This window comes from Saimiri boliviensis, chromosome 7 (genome assembly GCF_048565385.1).
Source record: "Saimiri boliviensis isolate mSaiBol1 chromosome 7, mSaiBol1.pri, whole genome shotgun sequence".
Classification (NCBI taxonomy): Eukaryota; Metazoa; Chordata; class Mammalia; order Primates; family Cebidae; genus Saimiri; species Saimiri boliviensis.
The window spans coordinates 32,163,502-32,180,467 of NC_133455.1; the positions used below are offsets into that span (position 1 = coordinate 32,163,502).

At 38.2% G+C, this 16,966-nt stretch overlaps 1 protein-coding gene across 5 annotated transcripts in view; it reads right to left on the reverse strand.

Moving 5' to 3' along the window:
* Positions 1–16,966, reverse strand: part of ANO4 (anoctamin 4) — a 390,977-nt gene that overhangs the window by 313,478 nt on the left and 60,533 nt on the right. For 4 of the 5 annotated variants that reach the window (XM_010340214.3, XM_074402349.1, XM_074402348.1 and 1 more), the window contains exon 1: positions 13,928–14,737. The exons of the other annotated variant lie outside the window; for it this stretch is intronic. The gene's annotated coding sequence lies outside the window, so the exon portion shown is untranslated. Of the gene's footprint in view, positions 1–13,927; positions 14,738–16,966 lie in introns of those variants that run through there. 5 annotated transcript variants of the gene reach the window in all.

Below are 16,966 nucleotides of genomic sequence, written 5' to 3' on the forward strand. Positions count from 1 at the left end.
TCCTAAGCCCCACAGACTGAGTAACTTCTGATTCATGCCCCAGTGCCTTTGCACTTGCTAGTTTCTCTGTCTGGAGAAGCCTTCCCTGCTCTGCCCAACTGGCAGCAATTTATTTAAATGGTCTCAGTTCAGATGCTCCTTGCTCAGTAAAGCCTTCTTTGTGCCAGGACAGCTTGAGGCTCTCCCACTCCATGCTTCAACCTCTGCCTTGCACATGTTTTCATGAAGGCACATTACCTTTTTCTGACAGTCTTGCTCTGTCGCCCAGGCTGGAGTACAGCGGGGCAGTCTCTGCTCACTACAACCTCTGCCTCCTGGGTTCAAAGAATTCTCCTTCCTCAGCCTCCTGAGTAGCTGGGATTACAGGCACATGCCACCATACTCAGTTAATTTTTGTATTTTCAGTAGAGACAGGGTTTTGCCATGTTGGCCAGGCAGGTCTGGAACTTCTGGCCTCAAGTGATCCAGATCCACCCACGTTGGCCTTCCAGAGTGTAAAGCACATTACCTTATATTATAATAATTCTTTGTTTTCATTTCAATCTCTGAGTAAACAGCAAACCCTTCAATAAAAGGGATCATGTCTTTTTAGTCTTCATATTTCTAATGTTTGGTCTATAGTAAGTGTTCATTAAGTGCTTCCTGAGCTAATTAATTTATAGTCAAATGAACCAACATAAGACAATGATACGGAGCACTTTGCAAAAAGATCTAAGCAATTGGTGCTTTGAATCTGTGGGCATAAAAACATATTAAATTCAATTGCAAATTTAAAACAAATATGATTTTATAGTTAGATCAACAATTCAAAATATAGGGTCAGAAAAGATAAAAGAAAAAATAATTAAATCACATTTACTTATGCAAAGTTTCAATATTTTTCCCCAGGTAATCTATTTTATGGTGTCAAATAAACACTTACATTCCTTTTTCAACCCTCAATGCTTCTGGAAATATGTGAAGACTAAACAAGTAATATTTTAAAAAATACTATGTCAAGATACATAAGAAGAATACCTTAAAACATTAACTACAGAGATTCATAGGAAAAGATCTGAAAAAATGGGAACATATACCCTGTGTGGGGATACATTGGGTCAGTATCATAAAAAATTCTCCCAAATTTTTACAAACTATACATCTGGCAAAGGTCTAATATCTAGCTTCTATAAAAAACAAATTTACAAGTAAAACACCCCATTAAAAAGTGGGCAAAGCATGTATGTACTTATGCAACAATCCTGCATGATCTGCACGTGGACTCCAGAACCCAAAGTACAATAAAAAAAAATTTAATTTTAAAAATTAAAAAAAGAAAATAAAAAATAGCACCCTGCCCAAAAAGTTAACTTGACAATTACAGCTTATCATAGATACAGATGACACAAACCAACAGAGGCTGTGACCAGGGTGGTGAGACCATAGAATAGAAGACCTTGAACCATAAAAAATTAATGAAATCAGCAGGTCATACAAAAAGACCCCGGGCACCACAAAAACTTCCACTACATCAGAGATTCTTAACTTGTTAGTGACACGGATTCCTTTGACGATTCTGTGAGGCCTATGCACTTATCAGAATATTTTTGTAAGCAAAAAACAAAAATTGTTGCTATCAAAAAAAGTGAAAAAAGTGAAAAAAGGACATGAACAGACACTTTTCAAAAGAAGACATACATGTGGTCAGCAACAATATGAAAAAAAGCTCAACATCACTGATCATTAGATAAATGCAAATCAAATGAGACACCATCTCACACCAGTCAGAATGGAGATTATTAAAAATTCAAAAAACAATAGATGCTGGTGAGGTTGTAGAGACTGTTGATGGGAATACAAATTAGTTCGAACATTGTGGAAGACAGTGTGGCAATTCCTCAAAGACCTAAAGACAGAAATATCATTCAATCCAGCAGTCTCATTACTGGGTATATACCCAGAGGAATATAAATCATTCTACCATAAAGACACATGCATGTGAATGTTCACTGCAGCACTTTTCTCAATAGTAAACACATGAAATCAACCTAAATGCCCATCAATGACAGATTGGTTAAAGAAAATGTGGTACATATACACCACGGAATATTATGCAGCCATATAAAGGAATAAGATCATGTCCTTTTCAGGGACATGGTTGGAGCTGGAAGCCACTATACTCAGCAAACTAACACAGGAACAGAAAACCAAACACCACATGTTCTCACTTACAAGTGGGAGCTGAGTGATGCAAACGCATGGACACACAGTGGGGAACAATACACACTGGGGCCTGTCGGGGTGCGGGGTGGGGGGAAAGCATCAGGAAGAACAGCAAATAGATGCTGGGCTTAATATGCAGGTGATGGGTTGATCTGTGCAGCAAACCTCCCTGGCACACATTTAACTATGTAACAAACCCACACTTGTACCCCTGTACTTAAAAGTTGAAAAAAAAATTCTCTCTAGATTAAGCTATAAATTTAATTTGGCCCTTCCTCCAAAACCTGATTGTTTTTTAGAATGAAATGACTTCAAAATTTATACAGAAAAATAAACATGTAAGAAGATCCAAAATAATCCTGGAACTAAAGAATAATAAGGATGAGGCTAGCCATATCATGAATTAAAATACATAAAACTAGAATGATTAACATAGGGTAGAACTGCAACAAACTGGAAGTCAAGAAAACAGAGCAGATTCTCCAAAAATAGTTCTAACTACACAGGGGATTTACTAGATGATGATACCCTTCCATGTCGCCCCTCACCTTGGTGCAAGTAAAATTAATCTTTCTCAAGAGTTACCACCTAGCTAGCAAGGAAAAGACACATCATGCATGAAATGTTTAGAAAGAACTGGGTAGTTGTTGGGGAAAAATAAATGGAATTTCTATTTCATTACTAATCCAAAATAAGTATGAATAAAGTAAGTATGATTTTATTTATATAAAAATACAAAAGGAAATTGTGGAAGCATGAATTTTCAGAGTGGGTAGGGCTTTTCTGATTATTACACAAAACCCAGAATGTACAAAAGAAACATGTGACAACTTTACATAAAAATTAAAAATTATTATTCCTCAAATACCATAAACAATATCAAAGACAAATGACAAAATACAAAATAAAGGGAAATATTTGGTAAAAACTCATAAGGAAATATGAATTTTTCTAATATATAAAGAGCTTCTAAAAATCAAAATCAAAATTCAATATTTGAAAGTGGGCCTGAAAAGGGCATGAGCAAAGAGTTAGCTCATAGGAGAAGAAAACAAAATAAACACATAAAAAGATGCTCAAATTAAACTATAAGATGCTACTTTTCGCCCAGCAGATTAGCAAAGATCAAAATATTTGCTAGTGGGCATAGCTGTGAGGAAACAGACATTCTCTTTCATTGCTGATGGGACTATAAACTGGTACACTTCTGTTAATGGTGATTTAGTAAGAGCTATCAGAATTTTTAAACTCACACACTCTGTGACCCAGGCATTCCACTTTTAGAATTTCTTTCCTACAAACTTACTGGTACATAACTATTATTCCTTAGCCTCCTGCCCCGACTTATACAAATCACACTCTCCTGGCTATTCCCTCCAGGAAACTGCAAGTTGTAGGCTGTCTGCACTACACACCACCTGAAGAGTCTTCATCCTTAAACCCTCCCAAATGTCAATAGAGAAAAAGTAGAACCAGTATCATGAAAATGGCAATACCATCCAAAGTAATTTATAGACTCAACACTATTCCCATTAAACTATCATTGACCTTCTTCACAAAATTAGAAAAAAACTGTTTTTAAATTCATATGGAACCAAAAAAGAGTCCAAATAGCCAAGACAATCCTAAGCAAAAAGAATAAAGCTGGAAACATGCTACCTGACTTTAAACTATACTACAAGGCTACAGTAACCAAAACAGTATGGTACTGGTACAAAAACAGACACACAGACTAATGGAACAGAATAGGGAACTCAGAAATAAGACCACACAACTACAACCATCCAATCTTTGACAAATCTGTCCCCAAGAAAGGAAATGGGGAAAGGATATCCTATTAATAACTGGTGCTGGGAGAATTGGCTAGCCATATGCAGAAAATTGAAACTGGACCCCTTCCTTACATATTATACAAAAACTAACTCAAGATAGATTAAAGACTTAAATGTAAAACCCAAAATTATAAAATCCCTAGAAGAAAACCTAGGCAATACCATTCAAGACACAGGCATGGGTGAAGACTTCATATAAAAATGCCAAAAGCAATTGCAACAAAAGCAAAAACTGACAAATGGGATCCAATTAAACTAAAGAACTTCTGCAGCACAAAAGAAACTATTATCAGAGCAAACAGATAAACTACAGAATGGGAAAACATTTTTGCAGTCTATCCATTTGACAAAGGTCTGATCTCCAGAGTCTACAAGGAACTTAAACAGATTTACAAGAAAAAAACAACCCCATTAAAAAGTTGGCCAAGAACATGAACAGACACTTCTCAAAAGATGACATACATGCAGCCAACAAACATATGAAAAAAGTTCAGCATCACTGATCATTAGATAAATGCAAATAAGAAACACAATGAAATATCATCTCATGCCAGTCAGAAGGGCAATTATTAAAATGTCAAGAAACAACAAATGCTGGCGAAGTTGCAGAGAAAAGGACTGCTTTTACATTGTTGATGGGAGTGTAAGTTACTTCAGCCATTGCAGAAGACAGTGTGGAGAGTCCTCAAAGACCTAGAACCAGAAATATTGTTTTACTCAGCAATTCCATTACCGAGTATACACCCAAAGAAATATAAATCATTTTGTTATAAAGATACATACATGTATTTATTTACTGCAGCACTATTAGCAATAGCAAAGACATGGAATCAACCTAAATGTCCATCAGTGATAGACTAGCTAAAGGAAATGTGACACACACACACACACACACACACACAGACACACACACACACCATGGAATGCTATGTAGTCATAAAAAGGAACAAGATGATGTCCTTTGCAGAGACACGAATGGAGCTGGAAGGCATTATCCTCAGCAAAGTAACACAGGAACAGAAAACCAAACACCACATGTTCTCACTTATAAGTGGGAGCTGAATGATGAGAACACCTGGACACACTGTGGGGAACGACACACACTGGGGCCTGTTGCAGAGAGGTAGGGGAGGACCAGAAAGAATAGCTAACGAATGCTGGGTTTAATATCCAGGTGGTGGGTTGATCTGTGCAGCAAACCACCCTGGCACATATCTACCTATGTAACAAACCTGCACATCCTGCACATGTACCGCAGAACTTAAAAGCTGAAGGAAAAAAAAGCTCTGCTAAGAGGAATTCATATAAACATATGAGAACTTCTCTAAATCACTAACACCAGAGAGATAAATGGTAATAACAGGTTAACGGTTGTTAAACAATGCAATCATCTTGCAGGCACTGTGCTAAGGGCTCTCCGTGGACTATTTCATTTATCACTCATAACAACTCTGAGGTAGGAGTTATTATTTAATCTTATTTTTGTAATTGAGGACAATGATACCCAAGGAGAACAGCTCACCTGCCCAAGGTCCAAAGGTGAGTAAGTGGCAGAGTCAGGATGGGTACAATGTCTGCCCCAGACCCCAGGCACTCTACCACTAAGAGACATTTTAGAAGCAAGGCAGAATGTATTGACTGAAGGCTTGCTTGCAGTAGAATGGAACACTGATGTTGAATTAAAGATCCCACAAAATATAGGATGGGAATGTTTGGAAATCCCTAAATATTGCTTTTTATTTCGAGGCACCATTTCCACTAACCAGCTTGCTCAGATGTTCTACATTGAGCAGAACTTGTTGTTGTAAATGTTGTTTATTCACTGACATATATCTCACTGGTTTTATCCTCCCCACTTCCCTTCCTCCCAAAGAGAAACGCCTTGCTCAATCTTTGCATGTTCACTTTCTAATTCATTCCCATCTCCTTCTCTGAATGAGCTGTGCTCATGGGTGATGCCCACCATTTCTGTTCCTGGGGTTGGAGTTCCCTACATACACTCCAAGCTCCCATCCTCTCAGGACACCCCCAAACTGCTCCTCTGAGACTCAAGTGAGGAATAGATCCGTTTCCATCCCATGTTCCTCTAAATTGACAATTTTACTCTTGAGAAAAATACTAATGAGCTTTGATGTCCATAGTACTTTTCCTTAAATCAGTTCAAGAACTAAATGCTTCATTATAACTTTTGTTCACAATAATCCAATTATTTCAAAAGTTGCTTTTATCTAGAAAAAAAAAACCTCAAGACGGTAGTTTATTACAGAATAATCAGAAAGTAAATATAAAAATAGGGAGCTAAAAACAATGAGTGGAGAGGAGAAAATAAACATAATGCATAAGTTAAATAACTTTAAAGAGAGCCAAATGTAAAGATAATAGCAGCCAAAGCATTCTTCATCTTTTTTTCCCTCCATCTTATCACCATCTGATATGCTTCATATTTGCTAACATGTCTGTCTGTATCCTCCTCCCACTCTGACTAGAATGTTAGCTCCATGAAGGCAGGAAGTTGACTGTTTTGTCCACTGTTGTTTCTTGCCCCTGAAACATAGAAAGTGTTCAATAAGTACTCATGGAGTGAGCAAAGGAATGAATGAATGTAGCTTCTTTTCTACCACATCTCTCACTCCACAAGCAAAATTTATTTGCTTTCAGGCTCTGTTCAAGATATCTAGAGATTTTCTTCAAAATTCTTCAGTCTTTTTAGATTAATTTCAATGTGGAGAGTCATCTGGTCAGATCTAATTATGAGATGCAGAAAATCTACCAATTTACCATTCCCTAAGAATATGTTCACTCATTCTTTTAGGGGAAAAAAAAGAGGGAGAAGGCAAGCAAAAATCGTATTTTGAGGATGAATTGAATCTATTACAGAAAGAATTTTCCAAGTCACTTTTTCACCTACATGAAACAAGCTTACACATGCATATCTCATTGGTTCATAAAATAACTGTATTTCTTATAAACAGCACAAAGTTAACTGCCAAGGGAAAAAAAATCACTAAATTTTTACAGTAGAAATACAGCACCAAACACCCATGGGACTTTCCACACACTGAACAGTTTGTTAACAGGCACCTTAGTGATCTCACTTCTAAAATCCCTTCAGGTCTAAACTGATTGATTTAAGTTAGACTTCCTGGCTTCATTTCCTTGTGATGACTTTCAGTGTCAAACTACATCCTCAAGGGCAAAAGGGATGGGTGAGAAAAAAAACATTATGCAGTTATGTACTACGCAACTGCTCTCCTTCCCTGCGGAATACAGACTTTTGATTTAATTAAACCTGAGGAGAGATTCCAAACAAATTTCCATTTGGCATTTTCCAGACCCTATTAACTATCCTCCAACTTTCAAAAATGATAAACAGCATTTAGAGCTTGATACCATTCCCATCTCCCTACCCAAAGGTTCCCCATCTTTCCTTGCATTCTCTACCTTCCCCCCTCCCCACCTACAGCTCCTGTTCCATCAAAGCCACCTGACTGCTGACACATCCATCATAACTTTAAGTTTCTATTCAAGCCAGTGCCTCTATCTAGAATGCCCTTTCTACCTCCTGCCTTATCTGCATGTATACAGCTTACTACAATCTCTGTTTATAGCAGTCTGCCTCATTACCAGTTATTTACACATGGGACAAATTCTCACTAGTTTGTGGCTTTTTGGAGGACAGGAATTGTGCTTGTTTTAAATCTTTCATTCCTTGGTACCCAATCCAATGCTTTGCTCATATAAGACACTTAATAAATTTTTATTGTTTACTTTACTGAAACTCATTTGAAAGCAGAAACATTTCCTAGGGTTTTGAATAGAATTTCTAACGGACTACATCAGGATGTCTGCCAATCTCTTTATCCTTCTCAGCATAATTCATCGTCACATTCATTTGAAAAATTAGATTCTCTACATAGAGCAGTGGCTGCCAATGACAGCACCATAGGTTGTAGATGGTGATTCCCATCTGTTTGTTCAAGGGTTATTCGGTATCTGCTCTACAGCAGCCACTAAACCAAGACTTGAGGTACAGAACATATAGTCCCTGCCATCAAGAAACAAATCATCTGTTTGAGAGAGAGAGAGAGAGAGAGAGAGAGAGAGAGAAGTAGAAAAACAGTCTATAAGTTTCTGAGAGATACAGAACAGCAGAAATGGTATACCTAGCTCAGCTTTGGGCAAAAGAAGTCATTAAGGATGGTAAGTGTCAAAACACTTCCAAGGGAGATGACATCTGAATTTGCTTTGAAAGTTTAGTCTGAAGAGAGAAGAAGAAATAGCATGTGCAAAGGCACTGAACCAAGTGAGAGCACTGTAAATTTCTGAGCATTGCAAATGGTTTTGGTACTCCTTGAGCATTCCATGGAACTTCAGAATTAAACATAGAACAAGGAAACAAGGGCTGTCCATTTTCATGAGCCTGATATGCAAGGCCAAAGAGTATGGCCTTTAATCTGTGAATCATTCCATAGACACTGTGCTATCCAGGGTGTCAACTTAAGATTCTAGGGAATAGATAAGTTCAAACAAAGAAACGAATTGTCATTTCATGAATCACAACAATAGTGCAAATAAGCTTAGCTAATTTGTCTCTTCTGTTCAGTCAGGTCACAAAATCAGAAGCTAAAAATAATGTCTTGGAAAATTAGAAGATGTATGTCTCAATGACAGCAAAGGTGCCCTTCTGTGATAAGAATCTCTCAATGGAATAACCACAGGGAAAAAAAAACGTCCCAAGCAAACTATTTTTCAACCAGCTTCTTTGAGAAATTGTGAATCAGTAAATAGAACACTGGCTGAGAATGAAAAACGACCAACTCCTTGAAGCATAAGTAGACTCTGAACTCCTCAAGAGGAGCAGCCATGTCTAGCTGTCTTACCACTAGATCTTTTGGTATTAGGGTGGCATTACAGTGGACACAACAGGTGCTCAGTATGTAACAGGTAAATGAGTGAATGGATGAAGGAATTAATGCACAAACATCACCGCCTCTATACAGAAATCAATGATCATTTAAATACTTTAAGCAAAGGGGAAAAATTATGCAAGTTTTTGTAAAATTCTGTAAATGTTGATAGGAAAAATGGAATTTCGACATAAAAAAATGCATTTCCACACAAGCATAAACAAATTACCATAAACATTTGCTTGATATGACTCACTCTGACTGGTACAGCCACGTAATCTGCATGAAATGAACCCAGAAATAATGGACACCAGTGAGACAGATACCACAAAGCAGTTTTGTGAACAATGAATGGCACAGTAAGTGTCCGCTATGTATTGTGGAAGGGGCCCCACACTGGGAATGGAGCAGCATTCTGAGTAAACCAATGCACCTTGCGCTAAAGTCATCCTGCCCAGGTGCTACGTGGGTCTCCAGCCCTGGGGAAGTCACATCACCTCCTTAACTTCTATGGAATGAGAGGATAAGTAAGTTGCTCCTTAAGGTCCCTTTTGATAATCACAAGAGACTTTCCAAAATGTGTCAGGATAAGCAGATAGTCATTACATACATATTTGCCCTGTTCCTGAAGGGTACCATTATCGCCCTTTTCTGAGTAACTCTGATGCTCATGACACTGTCATAATTCTGGGGGCTCTGCGAGTCAAAGGAAGGTACAGCCTACTCTCTCCAGGAATGTCTAATATGGGTCAATTATCTTAGAAATGATCGTCCATTTAGTAGCAAAGAGAAGTGAAATAACACTTCACAATGTTTTAATGGCTGGGTTGCAGTCCTCTGAGATTATCTGGCCCAAACCTCATGTAGCAGATACAGAATTTGAGTCACACAGCCAGTTAGTGGTAGGGGCTGACCTGGAATCCAGGGGACCTGGAGATATCTCTGGGACTGGCTGTGGTCTCTGATGGTCTCCAGACACTCATTCCCTCTCTGACACTCACAGGAGGTCCCCAGTGGGGGACCAACAGGAAAGATGTAAGTAAGTGAATTCCTACTGAATTACATGATGTCTGCTTTCTATAAGAACGGCTGCTGGCCCACACACACCAAAAGGTTAGTCAACAGATTTCTAATTAAGGGTTAAAGATTTCTATTAGAGAAAAAGCTCACAAAACCTGTCATTATGTGTTTTTAACAATTTCTTCACTCTTCAGACTTAAGAGCAAACAGCCCGACTGGAGAATTAAATGCTAAACATAGGGAAGAATGTTCCCCTTTCGTCTTGCATTATTTTGGGGCTGTGATTTGGTCCTCCTCCAAAATTCTGCCATCTCCCTCTCCACCTAAGAAGTATAACTTGCAAAATAAACATTTATGACAGTCTGGATAGATTATTATGCTACTGAGGACATGGTTTTTTCCCTGCAAAACTGGTCTAGTAACGACAGTCCTAAATGAATTCAGTAGGGAGGCACAGATCAAAAATATAGTATTCAACACAGCTCATGAAGCATTTCTCCTATTTTACACAATCTGTCTGAGTTGCCAATTGAATTGCAAGTCCCTTTCAAAGTAGATCACCAGAGCAGGTGTGAGAAGTAGTTCTGAATTTCTGCCGAAGAACGGTCCTCCCTCTAAGAAGCTTCATGTGGGAGTTGCACACAACTCTTTTTACTCTGTAAAAGGGGCTCAAAGAGATGGTAAGAGGAATTATGCCCTTATTGGCTTAATAATATTGGGAAAAGCAACAGAAAAATTCAGCCAACATCCTAATGATATGGTTCATTCAGCTACCAAAGAAAGGCTGTATCACATAATCAAATGATTTTACTTTATAACACCATATACTCCCCCTCTTAACACAAAGACCTTTCAGACAGTAAATATATTAAGATTTGAGGGCAGTCCAACCTAGACAGATCCAGAATGTCATCCATTAAAATGCAAAATGGATTCTATTTCTGGTCCTGGTAATCAACTATGGAAAACAGTTTCGATGACAAGAATGCCTGCAGAAGTATGAGGTTGTATTTATATTAACAGAAAAAAATTTCTTCCCTCAGTTACAGGATTATAGTTTGAACATTTGGAGTTTGTTGCTAAAAGAAAAGCTGTAATTAACTCTTCATTAATTGTCATACACTTTTCACTGTCCTGAGTCTGTGTACATGTAGGCATGTTCACATATATAAAATGGCAAAAGTGAAGAAGAAGAGAAAGCAGAAGGCAAGAGGAATTAAAAATGGAGACTTGGTTCATAACTTAAGCTGCAGATTTCAAATTAAACCACCACCAAAAGAAATAGTGAAAGCACAGTTTTGTGATAGCTATAATTAAAGAATGTTAAAAAAAAAAAAGAATAACTGCGTCTACACAAATTTAGGTGTCTCCAGACCCATTTTAAATAACTTCAACTTGTTAAGTCTGCAAGCAAAATCAGTTGCAAAGCATAGCAGCAAAGTAAACACACACAAAATGTTGCAGTGACTTCATCACACCAAGAGGCTACAGGCTTCACTCATCACAGCTTTTTTCAATTTTTCCTGCGGTAGTTTTCTATGCTGCTTTCAGAGACCCTGCAAAGGAATTAACATGACACCATGCTGTGAGACAAGGAAATGCTGAAGAATGCACTCTCCCAATTTAAATAAATTCTCAAACGCATTATCAGGAAGTGGGGTCTAGGCAGTGGGGAAATCCTTACCAAAAAAAAAAAAAAATCCAGTTAAAGCAATATCTGAGGAATTTTCCTTCTGTTCTCTAAATGAGTATGTCACAACTATTTTTTTAAAGTATATACAACTGACACAAGTACTAACAACAGTACATTTGTGTACATGCTTGTATATATGTGTATTATATATACGCACATATATACACGCACATACATAAACATATACAGTTCTGACTGCATAGGTAAACAATCTGTTTAGCAAAATAAAGAAAACCTAAATAATGTTTTCTCTCAAGGCTAAAGTTGCTACTGATAAAATGAAATATGTTCTAAATGCTTCTGAAATTGACTGCAGTGAGAGATACTGAATCCATTTCCATGACACCCAAGCTGATTCTAACTCTTTCCATCTTAATGAGTACCTACAGTTGAGTTGCCAGGCACCATATAAAATCCTTTCAATTAGAAAAAGAGAAAAAAAGATTAAGCAAAGTAAGAGTGCACCATTAAGGATGAAAGTAAACAGCTAAACATTAAAGAATCATAGAGGAAGCAGAGAGGTCTGACAGTCAAATTACAATACAGTATTGCTGTGAACCACAATCTAGTGTAGGGAAGAGTGGTTATTAGAACAGCTAAGCCAAACAATGCTGATAATATTTTTAAAATGGTTTTGGAGTTTTTTTTTTCCTGCTGCTAACCTGTATGCTGATTTTACTCTTGAAAAGGGCTAACATGTAAACATCTACAAATTCTTGCTTTTCATTTAAATGTATGCTTTTATACATGCAAGGAACCATTCACTAAAATGAAAAAAAAAAAAAAAAACAAAAATAGAAAACCAACAAACACGTATACTTTGGACCCACAGAAGAGGGTAAAGGCATATGCCTGATGTCATTACCACTATTTTCAGAAAAATCCACATGAAGAGTAGACATAAAAGTAGTGAAAATGAGCAAGACAGTTAGGGAACTTTACATTCCAAACTCCCAATCAGCAGGAGGAGGGACCAGAAATTCTACCCCATATTCCCCTACACCTGGCCTCATTTATCACAAACAAAAATATTGTATTAGTTCAGTACTTTAAGAATCAGAGACACAGTACCTTATGAATCAGAGACTAAATTACATTTGGTAAGAACCTTCTCTAGAGTGAAATGAACCAGAGTTGAAAAACCTACACAAATAAGATAACCCATCTCCAGTGAAAATAACTAAACAGAATTACAACTGTGAAGCTATTCTTTGGAATGATGCTTTGATCAAAATAGTTCAACACACCTGCTACCAAAAAAAATAATAATAATCACTGTTAAGAGAGACTCTTGCAATGCACAGAAGTGAAACTACTAAAATGTTTCCTTCGGGCATCAAAAAGATGCCAGTAATAGACTAGAAGTTGTGGTGCTCTTTGCAGCAAACCTCAGGAGACCAGGTGAAAAATTAGAGCACTATTCTAAGAGTTATGCCCTGGAATAAACAATCTGCCACATGCATGGTCTTTGTCAGAAACCTGCTTATGTTCTCTTAGAAAAGTCTAACCATTCTAATAATCTCAAAGTATTTTATCACCTAGTAGGACAAAACTATGTTGTCAACTCAAAAATGTTCCTGTCCTCACTGCCCTACCGCTCTCTGAAGAGCCTGCAAAATATGGTTTGCAGAACTGGGTACACTGAGACTCGCAAGGGAAAGAAGCAATGAGGTCATGCAGTCAGTCTACTCCGTCTGCCAGCGCAGGATTCCTCCTGCTGAGAATGTTCCTGCCCAAGTTGTAAACCCCACAAGATATAGGGTCATCCTGGACCCACACAGGCAGGTGCAGAAAGCGGAGCTGCCCGCAGCAGACTCGAGATAACTCACACGTGTGTGCTCATCTTCACCCAGAAAGATGGAAGAGTTCGCTATATGGGCAGGTCACCCCCAGCCCTTCTAATTCTGAGTGAGTGCCCCCGGCACACTGAGGATTCATCCTGCCCAAATTTGTCAGTCATCCTCCACAGATTCCCTGCACACTGCTGCAGTTTACCACCGTGAACACATTTCCCCGGCTGCTGCTTCAAGGACAAAGACAGAGCACTTATATACGTATCACAGCAGAAGAGCTCACGTTTATGGAAAAAGATAAAAAGACAAACACTCCAGGCAAATGACCCCTGGCATTTTAGAAGCTGGATCATCCCAGACAAGATCCATGAAAGCAGAAGAAATGCAGAAGGAAGGTCACTAAGCTTAGCTGGGAAGATGGGGAACGAACGGTTCAGTTCACTGCAGCAGCAGAGCAGCTCATTCAATGTAAGCACTTACCATAAAAATAGAAAGAGTCAACAGAAGGAGAAGGGATCCTTCCTCAGTGCCTTGGTGTCTTCAGCAGAAAGAAATCCACTGTGAACCGCCAGGCTCCAGTCGGGAGGAGCCCAGTAAAGTGATGACAGGCAATAAAACCACCACACACAAGTCCTTTTCAGCCTCCCCTCGGGCCGTATGCAGTTGTTTGTGCTGTAAAAGCCCTCAGAAGTCTGGAACAGGACTCTCCCGAGAGCGAGCCGGAGTGAAAGCAGCCTGGTGGATTTCACCACCGTTTCAGAGTCTCAGAGCATCATGCCCAGGACTGGTCCTCCCCCTCCCCAGGTGCAGGGGAGGCATGGTCGGGGGAGGGTGGGCACTAGGCTGGGCTAGGGAGGGCGAGAAGAGGTATGGAAAAGAGTCTCTTTAGAGTGGAAGGAACTGCCGGAGAGAACATCAGTATTCCATATCAGTTATTGCCAGCGACCAATCAGCCCAGCCAGGGGGCCGTGTCAGTGTGACAAGAGAGCAGCAGATGACAGCCAGTTCTGAGAGTGGCAGGACAACCCCCTGCCTGGAAGAGAAATTTGGGAGGATTGGCATCTTACCCTCTCCGCAGATGCTGTTAACATTTGCTTGTATTTAACAAAGATATAAAGCCTCATAGTTACACTAGCCATGCAGGAAGTTTTTGAGGCATCCCACAGCACCTCAGCAAGAAGCCAGACTTGGAGCCCCCTAAATGATATCTGATGGCATGTCACAGTCCAGATAGCCCTACTGATGTGCCTCCAAGAGGTCATCATGATTACAGTAATGGCACTTTGCACCTAGGCTTCTTTATTTCCCAAAGTGTAGGATAAGATGACTGGGGACCCAGCTTTCTACTTCAGAAGTGAAAATATTAAGACAGAGAAGGGTCAAAGGTCTCTCCAGGAATTTGACTGTCAATCTTCATTAGTTTTCTTGTATAATATAGGTATAGAAATATTGTTAGAGGTGAGTGTCTAAAGATAGTTAATATGTCCCTTTTAGAGCTCTTAAATCACCCATAAGACAAAATACGTGTTTGGGATAAACAATAATAATAATTCATAAGCACACTAAAGATTGAGAAATTCTGACTTACAGTAACAGATGGAGCAAATCTCTTGGTGATAAATGAAGGATGTGTGGAGAACTCTAAACTTTTCCTACTTCCCTTTCCCCCATTCTATTTTAATATTGAAACTGTAAACTTTGTTTATCTATATTAATTAATTTGTATTTGGTTGGGATGATTACATTACATAGAGGCATAGTTTCTGATATTAAATGCCAGTTTAATTGGACTCCACTGTAAAACTTCTGAACTTTTTGTAAGTTGGGGAGATTGTCTTGGGTCACCTTTTTATCACTGCAGAAAAGATAACTCCCTTTAACCAGTCAAGAGTTAACAGAAAATACACAAATACCCTCAGGTTTTGTTTTCTTGTTTTCTTTTTCTGTGTGTGGTTTTTTTTTTTTTTTCAGGTGATTTACATGATATAGGGTTTTTAATTTTAGTTGTCTGTTTTTACCTAGAAGTTGGAATATCATTTGCACATTTTGCTGTGATCTCTACCCGCAGGCAAGCTGACTTTGGGGAGCCTGAATACCACAGCTTAAAAGGAAGGGCTGGGCTCCAAGGAAGCAGATAACTCAGCACCAAAATGAGTCACAGCAGAAGGCCATAAAAATGTTCCACATCAAAGATGAACATAATAAAGTGAAATTTTTTAAACGAAGAAGAAAGGATGGCTTGCCAGGGAAGTCCTTGTAAATTATATAAGGAAAACCTGGGAGACTTTGAGTCTCAAATGCTGATTTGTTATTCTCCTCAGTTCAACCCAAATCAGCAAACATTTGAAGAATATCAATTATGCATCAGGGGTACAGAGATGAGTCCTTGCCTTCAAGAAGTTTACAGTCTCATGGACAAATTTAAATCTTCTTCTTAAAATTTCAACACTACGATTCTTGCCAAGACAGAAAATGTTCTACTATTTTAATGTTCTTCAGATTAAACCAATCCATGAGGCTGGACTTTAGCCCCAAAGCTCTGAATTAGCCTAAATTAGATTTTTGTCATAACCAAAGCCATTCAGGATTTTATATATATATATATATATATATATGCACAAATAATTTTTGAAATCTAATTAATATATGAGAAGGTTCTTTAACTGAATGTTTGTTTTTATCTGCATCAACAGATTCTGATACCACAAAAGCGTGGGCAGCATATCAAAGAACATACTTAATAGGGGAATATTATTTAAAGCTCCTAAATGAATTGAGATTAATACTGCTGATGAAACAAGTTCATACCTTGAATATATAGGGTTATAATGATGCGTGAAAAGGATAATACTGCAAAATACAAATTGTCTAGTGGATTAAGAACTGCACATCTGTATGACAATTGATCATTAAAAATGGGTATTCCAGTTACTAACTCAAATGCCATTAATTTTTAAAGTTTGGTCTCTTTATTCCTCTCTACTCAAAAAAAAAAATGACAGAAAATGCCTCTCATTTCAGATAGCAACAACATTAATTGTGGTAATGTACAGAATATTTATACAAGTCAATTAAACTTAGGACAATATCCGTGATTGTGCCTTGCTCACTCATGTAAAACCAGTACTTAACATATAATAGGTTCTCAATCGGTATTTGTTGGATGGCATCTGACCAAAAGAATCTGGCTAAAATTCCACAACAGCATGATTTAATGACTTTTTCCTGACTACAAGATAAACTAAATTATGCACCTATACCTGCCACTTGTTTAAAAAGAAAAAAGATGGCTTTTTCAGGAACCTCGTTTCACAGAAGCTTGTTGACAGAGCTTTCTAAAGTTTAAAAGACAAGGATTCTTCAAGCTCAGTCTTTCAATACTAGGGTAGACACAGTTCATGGGAAATGGATTCTAGTTTCTGTAACTAGGCTAAGGAGAAAAAGTGAAAACATACCTAATTTCTGGACCACCAAGAGGGTAAGCAGCCACATAATTCCATTTCTGACATCAGAAGCTTT